The sequence below is a fragment of the Epinephelus lanceolatus genome, chromosome 20 (genome assembly GCF_041903045.1).
Source record: "Epinephelus lanceolatus isolate andai-2023 chromosome 20, ASM4190304v1, whole genome shotgun sequence".
Lineage (NCBI taxonomy): Eukaryota > Metazoa > Chordata > Actinopteri > Perciformes > Serranidae > Epinephelus > Epinephelus lanceolatus.
This window is the reverse complement of record NC_135753.1, coordinates 9370399-9380069: the sequence shown is the minus strand read 5'-3', so window position 1 is coordinate 9380069 and position 9671 is coordinate 9370399. Positions and strand designations below refer to the sequence as shown.

The window sequence follows — 9671 nt, the reverse complement described above, 5'->3', positions numbered from 1 at the left end:
GCTAACATTATTTCTTCTGATTAGGTTGCAGTTACATAACATTAATAACCTAATACTTTGCAAGATTGTCGGTTACTGTTTTAAACACATTTGCCAGCTAAGTTAAAGTAAAAGCCAACCCAAGACTCACTCTCATTTGGTGTTTTGCCTCCCTGTATTTGCATTTTTTGGCACTGTGTCTCCTGGATGTCTGCTGCTTATGGTCTGGCACCTGGTCACAACCTTTCTATAAAGCCCTGACCTCACCTGAGTGCTGTGGGGGTACACACAAAAAAATGCTGGGTTGAAAAATAACCCAACCTTAACCCAACTGCTGATCATCTATGGGACAGAACACATGCTGGGTTGGATTGACCCAACAGATGGGTTTTGCCATTCAACCCATATGTTGGTTTGTTCCTTTTAACCAACCTAGAGAGTGAAATTAACTCTGTTGCTGGGTTGAATGTTATCCATATGTTGGGTTGTTCCTTTTAACCAACCTAGGGGGTGAAATTAACTCTGTTGCTGGGTTGAATGTTATCCATATGTTGGGTTGTTCCTTTTATCCAACCTAGAGAGTGAAATTAACTCTGTTGCTGGGTTGAATGTTATCCATATGTTGGGTTGTTCCTTTTAACCAACCTAGAGAGTGAAATTAAAACTGTTGCTGGGTTGAATGTTATCCATATGTTGGGTTGTTCCTTTTAACCAACCTAGAGAGTGAAATTAACTCTGTTGCTGGGTTGAATGTTATCCATATGTTGGGTTGTTCCTTTTAACCAACCTAGAGAGTGAAATTAAAACTGTTGCTGGGTTGAATGTTATCCATATGTTGGGTTGTTCCTTTTATCCAACCTAGAGAGTGAAATTAAAACTGTTGCTGGGTTGAATGTTATCCATATGTTGGGTTATTTCCTGTCTCATTAAATAATAAAGTATAATAATAATAATAATAATAATAGTACAATTTCCCATAATTTCCAAACACACAACACAACAATACAAACACACTACACAAAAAGACCACTGTAACTGCATTTTATAGTTAACTATGTTTCATTTTATAAAAATTGTATAAATGTTTTAAGTAGGATCACACAATTGTAACAAGCACACAAAGAAGGTAAATAAAAATAAAAAGAACATGTATAAAAACTGTCTGAACAAGTGTGAATTTGAAAATGTGTTTTTAAAAAAGTTAAAACACGAAAAATTCAGATTACAAGTATTTTAAAATATAATAAAAAAGTGAACTATTTATAGTAATGCAATTACCCTCTCCTCCTCTCTTCTTTCCTCCCCTCCTCTCCCTTCCCCACTCCTCCCTTTCCTTCCCTCCCCTTTCCTCCACTCCCTCCCCTCTCCTTTCCTCCCCTCCCCCCTTCTTTCCTCCCCTCCCTTTCCTTCCCTCCCTTCCCCTTCCCTCCTCCCTTTCCTTCCCTCCCCTCCTCGCTTTCCTCCCCTCCCCTCCCTTTCCTTCCCTCCCTTCCCCTTCCCTCCTCCCTTTCCTTCCCTCCCCTCCTCGCTTTCCTTCCCTCCCCTCTCCTCCCCTTTCTTCCCCTCCCTTCTTCTTTCCTCCCCTTCCCTCTTCTTTCCTTCCCTCCCTCCCCTATTCTTTCCTCCCCTCTTCTTTCCTCCCGTCCCCTTTCCTCCCCTCCCCTCTCCTTTCCTCCCCTCTTCTTTCCTCCCCTCCCCTCTTCTTTACTCCCTTCCCTCCCCTCTTCTTTCCCTCCCTCCCCTCTTCTTTCCTCCCCTCCCCTTTCCTCCCGTCCCCTCCCCTTTCCTCCCCTCTTCTTTCCTCCCCTCCCCTCTTCTTTCTTTCCCTCCCTCCCCTCTTCTTTCCTTCCCTCCCTTCCCTCTTCCCTTTTCTTCCCTCCCCTCTCCTCCCCTTCCCTCCCTCCCCTCTGCTTTCCTCCCCTCCCTTTCCTCTTCTTTCCTCCCCTCCCTTCCCTCCCCTCTTCTTTCCTCCCCTCCCTTTCCTCCTCTTTCCTCTTCTTTACTCCCCTCCCTTCCCTCCCCTCTTCTTTCTTCCCCTCCCCTCTTCTTTCCTCGCCTCCCATCTCCTTCCTTTTCTTCCCCTCTCCTCCCCTTTCTTCCCCTCCCCTCTCCTTCCCTTTCTTCTCCTCTCCTCCCCTTCCTTCCCCTCCCCTCTTCTTTCTTCCCCTCTCCTCTTCTTTCCTTCCCTCCCCTCCCTTCTCTCTTCTTTCTTCCCCTCCCCTCTCCTTCCCTTTCTTCCCCTCTCCTCTTCTTTCCTTCCCTCCCCTCTCTTCCCCTCTTCTTTCTTCCCCTCTCCTCTTCTTTCCTTCCCTCCCCTCTCTTCCCCTCTTCTTTCTTCCCCTCTCTTTTTTCCTTCCCTCCCCTCTCCTTCCCTTTCTTCCCCTCTCCTCTTCTTTCCTTCCCTCCCCTCCCCTCTTCTTTCCTTCCCTCCCCTTTCCTCCCCTCCCCTCTTCTTTCCTGCCCTTCCCTCTTCTTTCCTCCCCTCTCCTTTCGTCTCCACCCATCCTTTCTCCTTTCCTCCCCTCTCCTTCCCTTTCTCTTCCTCCCCTCCTCTCAACTCCCCTCCCCTCTTCTCTCCTTTGGGTTGGGTTTTAGTGAGGTCTCACTAAATTTCTATCCAAAACCCAAACTCACCAAATGCGGGCAGAGATGGCTGTCCTCAAAAATGAGACAGAGGGGGACTTGTGCCCTTCAATACCATACACTGCGTGCTGGATAAACTCCCAAATTTGTTTGCATTGTTTGGTATAGTTCAAGTCGAAAACATAAAAAGCCTTGAAGCATACATCAACTGCCCCCAGCAAGGACTCCGACTCCAAGGCATTCCCAGAGATGATGGTGAAGGCCTGGGATGTTGTGGTGTCATCTCCCAGGCACAGAACGTGTGGAAATGGCTGGCTGGTCTTACTGAGGTACTCGACCATATTGGTCCCAACCTGTTGATTAAACATCAGTCACTCAGTGATGCAATATAACGTTGAAATTACATTAAATCAATAGGACAATAAACATGTTGAGTGGGGACAGGAGAGGTGTGAAGCAGAGAGAAGTGAGAAGGAAGTTGGGCATCAGAGAGGCAGCAGGGAGCCACAATATTTTCACACCTAACACAATGGATTTGGATTTATTTTCAATCAAACCAGAGCTGGCATTTGAGAGGTCCACAGTTGAACACTGGAGAGGCTAACAAATAATTTTTGTGTCTGTTGAGTCTTAAGTGTGTTTTACAGACAAGCTTGTCTTAGTATGGTAAAAGAAAGAAAGATGAATTCAAAAGGTGTACGGTTTATAACGGACAACCGATGTAAGAATATTTCCTTTCTTGATATTTTTGTGAGTTTATTTTGTTTTTTATACTATAAAAGCTAAGAGCTTTTGAAAGTTGCAACAGCATTGCTAGTATACATCTCCCAGCAGAGACTACTAGAGGACTGGACACCTTTTGTGTGTGGGGAGGGGAAGGTATGGAAGAGGAAGGGAGGGCAACACTGTTCTAACCTATGTCATTGCTTTTTGTAAAGGCAGAGTGGGCGTTTCCATATGAAAACCCCAGAAAAGAACGGCGATGGACTTGACCTTAACTTTTTTGTTTATGGGTTTCATTTCAGATTCATGTTTTGTTTTTGTCTTTATAGCTGAGCTATAACACTTTTTAACGGATATCCTGCAGCCCATGAGAATTGAGTATTCACCCAGACATATACATATATATATATATATATATATATATATGTACAGTACAGGCCAAAAGTTTGGACACACCTTCTCATTCAATGCGTTTTCTTTATTTTCATGACTATTTACATTGTAGATTCTCACTGAAGGCATCAAAACTATGAATGAACACATGTGGAGTTATGTACTTAACAAAAAAAGGTGAAATAACTGAAAACATGTTTTATATTCTAGTTTCTTCAAAATAGCCACCCTTTGCTCTGATTACTGCTTTGCACACTCTTGGCATTCTCTCCATGAGCTTCAAGAGGTAGTCACCTGAAATGGTTTTCCAACAGTCTTGAAGGAGTTCCCAGAGGTGTTTAGCACTTGTTGGCCCCTTTGCCTTCACTCTGCGGTCCAGCTCACCCCAAACCATCTCGATTGGGTTCAGGTCCGGTGACTGTGGAGGCCAGGTCATCTGCCGCAGCACTCCATCACTCTCCTTCTTGGTCAAATAGCCCTTACACAGCCTGGAGGTGTGTTTGGGGTCATTGTCCTGTTGAAAAATAAATGATCGTCCAACTAAACGCAAACCAGATGGGATGGCTTATACAAAGAAAGAAATTGTTGATGCCATAAAACAAAAAAATGTGAATGAAATTTTTAGCAATGAATGGGAACAACAACCCTCAGCCTATTCATTTTTGACATTGTGATAACCATTTGATCAGAAGCATTATTAACACAGTTGTCTCAGGTGGTACTGCTCAAAGCTGCTGAAAGCCTTCAGCACCGGACAGTGCCCAGCCCGGAGCAGATTTTCATTTTAGTTTTGCAATTAAACATTATGTCAAATATCAAGGAAATGATCTCTTTCTGTTTCTTAACACTAACATCTCAACTTCATGTCTTAATAAATGTGAACTTACCTTCAAAGGTGTCTGCCAGGCTGTCAAGCTGCCATTCAGTTAACTTCTCTCTCACAAAACTGTCCATCACTCAGTTGCATCCCTGGAATGAAATTTCAGATTGAGTAAATGAATTTAAGTAACATCAATGGATCTATGCCACACTTCACAGATCACATTGACATGTTACGGGCTTCTTATAACCTCTCCATGTATTTGTATAAAAGATGCCTATGATCAATGTTTCATTTGATTCTTCCAGCTCATAAAATTACATTTGATCATGTTTGCACCACCTGATTGCAGCAATGGCTATCTACACTTTTTTAATTTTTTCCATTTTTTTCCCCTCACTTTTTCCCAAAAATTGAGTCCAGCCCCTGGTATTGCACAGAGAGGGGTATTCTGCCTCAAAATGACTTAATATCACTCAGCAGAGTTATATTTACAAGATTTGACTTCAACCAGTGCTTTTTACCACTTGAAAGTGAGTTAAAGGGCCATTACAATGCATAAATCAGAGTATTTCACCTGCCAAAAATTGATTCCAGGTACTGATACAATTACATGCGCGTTGACATCTCAGTCATACACACATTACCTATTATGCACACTTAATTATATTCTCTCTTTTTTTATTATTTTGGGGCAAAATATCCCTCTATGTACAATACCAGGACCTTAGTTACAACATGATTGAGCAAGCAAAGCAGTTTTGTGTTGCTAAGTGTGGTATTTATTCAGTTTTGGGAAATCACGATATCTGGAAAGCATCAGTGGCTCTATAGCCCAGCTAGTTTATCTGATAACCTTTGATCTACAAGCTCAGGTGTTTTGTTCCATGAGCCGAATTATCGGCAGAGATCTAACGTTACTCCTCTCCAAATAATGCAGAAATGCGGGACGGATTTGCGGAATATTCCCGCAGCGCTTTTCCTCGCTCAAACCATACACACAGGCGTGGTACGGATGTGGTGCGGGATTTCGCGTTGTTGTTGTGTTCCAAGTCCGCGCTGCGTGAACGGGTGTGGCTGAACATGGACGAGAGTAGCAGCAGCAGCAGCAGCGAGCTAGCAAGCTAACATTTAACAAGCGTCAACATCAACTTTCTTTAGCACTTACCACTCTCATCGCTGCCACCAAACTAGACTATGGACTGCCAGACGTTGTCCTTTAATTCACTGTGCACAAAATCATCCCGTCTTTTATCAAAAAGGACGGGGTGCTGTGAAACGAGGTTTATCAACCTTTCTCCCATGCTGTCCTGCCTGACTGGAATTCCGCGGGGCGTCAAAGTCTGGGCGGAAACTTTTTTCACCGCACGAAAGTTCCGCCCCGGTGTGCAAACTTCCATAAGAATCCATGAAATCAACTTTTATATTTTTCCGCGAGAATAATCCTCAGTGAGAATGGATTTAGCAGTTTCACGTTAAAAATCTGTGTTTATCTGAAGCTGTTCGGTTTACACAGGACTTATGTAAGCAGATGCTGTGAGCCAAGCTGCCGCTGACCCATAGCCCACCTGATAACCTTTGATCTACAAGCTCGAGCGTTTTGTTCCGTGAGCCGAATTATCCGCAGAGGTCTACTCCTCTCCAAAATATACAGACCCAGTGATTAAAATAGATAGCACTAAATATAGCCGTTTCAAATGAAAAATCACCATTACGCCAATGCTATTCGGCAGGCGTAAACTCTGGCAGGAGCTGTGAGTTTGCTCAGGTTTTTCTCCGGTTAAAACACCGCATCAAGGTAAGTAATAGTAATAAAACATGGTCGGCATGTATAACGCCAAGTCCCCTTAACTTAACGTTAACCTAATGTTACACCAGAGATTCCTAGGATAGCTAGTTAATGTTAGCTAACCTTACGGCTAACTTAATGATAGATAACCAGCTAATGCTGCCTACAAATGTAAAGATATAAATGTACAGTGGGTAGTAAAGCCAGATGACCAATAAAGCCTGGAGACTACAACACATTAAATTGCAAAATTCAAAACGGCTAACGTTATAGCATTGTTAAAGATTAGCTAAAGTCAGCTAACGTTAGCATCTAGGGAAAAATTCTAAACTTGCTCAACTTTATTAATAAATGTCTCAGAATAAAAAAAATTAACCCCCCTAAGATCCAGGATTGTGAAATAATAATAAGCTCACTCTATTACCACCAACTATTGAAAATATAGATAAATGTATTAATATTAACTTACCAGAAAATCTGTGTGTGTCTGTCTGCTTGATGTCCTGTGATGTCTCATGGAAAATTCCAGAAAGTTGAACAATAGAAGAGCGGGAAAATTAATAACCCACTGGTTGGGTCACAATAACCCAACCAACTGTTTAGCTATGAATGAACCCCTTCCAACCCCTCTGACCCAGCATGAAACAACCCAACAACGTGTTTACAGTACCCCAAATAACCCAGAATTATGACCCAGCATGGACAACCCAACAATGTGTTTACAGAAATAACCCAGCATTTTTTTGTGTGTACACGCCCGAAATGTCCTAAACAAAGAGAATAAGAAGAAAATAAGAAAACACAGGCAGAGGGCAGAGTCTCTGCAGAAAAAAAATCACCACATACTTCTAGAGGGTCAAAAGTGATTATTGAGAAGGATTGCTTCTGTAGGAATCTATACATTGTTTGTTTTTTGTTTTTTTAAAATCCTACATAGCTTACCTTTAAATGAACTGAATGAGGCTTATTTTCAACTTAGAAATACATCTGCAGTTTGATGTTGCAGTGTAGATTTGGAGATAGATATTAAACTAACTAAACATGTTATATAATAACATATTTTACTATAATCTATATAAAATACATAATGTGTAAATTATTTAAATCTGATTCGAAATTACTTTGTTTCGTTACTCCCACAAGACATTCCATACATTTTCACATTTTGTCCTCTGAATAGTGAATCCGTGACCATAAGATCTGGCAAGTGAAGAGACATGAAATAAACAGGAAAGGTTTACAAACAGCATATATCATAACGTGTACATTTAAATCTAGCTAGAAAACATGATATAAATGGTAAAATTTTGAAAATATACTAATATACTTGGCTATATAACATGACTTGGCTGTTCATAAAAAGTTCTCCCTCTCGAGTTTGTTAATATTAAATGTCCACCCTTTACTCTGTAGTTCAAGGACCAAATCCATTTTTGGTAGTTTCCATGGCAACAGAGTGACAACTTCCTGTCTCTCAATACTTGTACACAAGAGCTCAAGACAACATCAGTGGCATCACTTATTCAGGTGGCACACTGGCATTTAGCAGAGCGGACTGTTTCACTTTATTCACCTCACTGTGTCTTTATTTATTATTCACTGCAACTTGAACAAGATGGCACTCACTGTGTTGCACTCAATATTTTGCTGTACATTTCTCTCTTACAAAAAAAGTAAATGTGAGTTTATCACAGGTGAAAGAGCATTTTTTCATGTGGAAACTCATATGAGCTCCGGTGTCCTTTGGATTACCGTTCAGCTCCCTCAGCCAGTCAGACTTAAGGAGCTGTCTACTGTATGTATCTACAGTATCTACATGAGGCAGACGAACCCCTGCCAAGATCAAAAGAAGCATCTCTGAGCTTATATCTATATCAGAAGCTTGCAGATGCAAAGCATTTCAGCAGCTCTCTGTGAATCCGAGATCAAATCATCCTAAATCTGCCTTTATTCATTTTTTAGACCTGGCGTGGTTTGAAGTGTGTACGTCACATTTTCACCGCAGTTCGACCTTGTTGCTAAAAGTCGGCTCTGCACCTTTTCTGCAGGATAAGCACCCTCATGTAGGATTTATGCCTCATGTAGACATGAGAAATGAATTGTCTTCTCTTGTTCTTGTCAATGCCAGGACATCCATTTTTCATGTTGATGCCCTGACAATATGCACAAACATCAATCAAGGATCATCTCCAAGCACAGCAATTATGGAGAAGGCACGTCAACTCACAACAATATAGATGTTGTCACCACAAGAAGATAGCACATGGAAGAACACAGCAGAGGAAGAGTCACACATTATGAAGATTTAGCTGCATAGGAACACCAGAGGGCAGAGTAGCATGCTTTATTTCCCTCCACCTCACTGCTAAAGCTGATGCACAGTAGTCAGATATGCCTGGTTAAGAGAAAATTGCCAATGAGTTTGAACTAATGAAGTGCTAAACATGCTTTGCAGAGACAAAATGAGGATTTGCTAAAGTCATAACCTTTTTATCCCCATGTAAATTAAAAAGGAAACTGCATTCAGCGCAACTCATTAAAAATAGAATTAAGGAAATAAACATGCACACTTTGCAGCCACTCCATAAATCATCTTCAAATCAATATTTTTCAGCAACTTTTTTCTCTGCTGCCATCTTTAAATGTTGATTACAGTAGGCTCACAAAACATGTTTTGATTCAGTACATTTCTGTGTGGGGGGAGGGGAGCCAACTCCACTGGGTAATACAGTATTCATTATCCTCAATATAGCACTCCATGGATGTGCTTTGTGTTTGCTGAGTGAACCTCAGGTTCAAATGTGTAATCTGTCTTAAGTTAGGTTCCTCACTCTAGTAAGGATGACACTACTGCAAAAAAGTGATTCCCCACAAGATTGCACATACTGTAGCTGTATTAGGTGAGATTTATTTATGACAAATGTAATGTGAGTACAAGACCATTGAGTTTAAACATGAGTTTGTTGACTTGGCTGGTCTTTGATGACGAAAACAAAAGAAAACAAAGGAATGGCAGATCAAAAGGAAAGATCTAAAAGTAGATCCAGATTTCTGCGGACGGGTTGCTTGCCGCAGTTCTGCCGTACAAAACAGAGCACGAAACTGAGTGACATACAGAATCTCTTTTACCAGATAAAAAATATTACACCCCAGAAACTTTTTATTTTTGGGGAAACGGTATATAAAATTGGGAAGAACTAAAGACTGAGAACAAACTGCACTCCAGTTAGTTAAAGGGAAATTTCGGTTTATTTCAACCTGTCTCCTATCGTCCTAAATTTGTTTCAAGTGACTACTGACATAAAAATAACAGTTAGCATGTTAGCCGTTAGCCTAGATACAGCTGGGGCGCATAGTAGCGTCAGACCTGTTAAAACATAAGTG

General features: G+C 41.4%; 1 long non-coding RNA gene across 1 annotated transcript; it reads right to left on the bottom strand.

The window, feature by feature from the left end:
- Positions 1 to 2521: 2521 nt before the first annotated feature.
- LOC144458937 (uncharacterized) lies at positions 2522 to 6062 on the bottom strand. The gene is made up of 4 exons (XR_013488273.1): positions 5667 to 6062; positions 4566 to 4647; positions 3973 to 4192; positions 2522 to 2915 (listed from the first exon to the last, which is right to left on the bottom strand). It is a non-coding gene; the product is annotated as an uncharacterized LOC144458937 (long non-coding RNA).
- Between the last annotated feature and the right edge of the window lie 3609 nt (positions 6063 to 9671).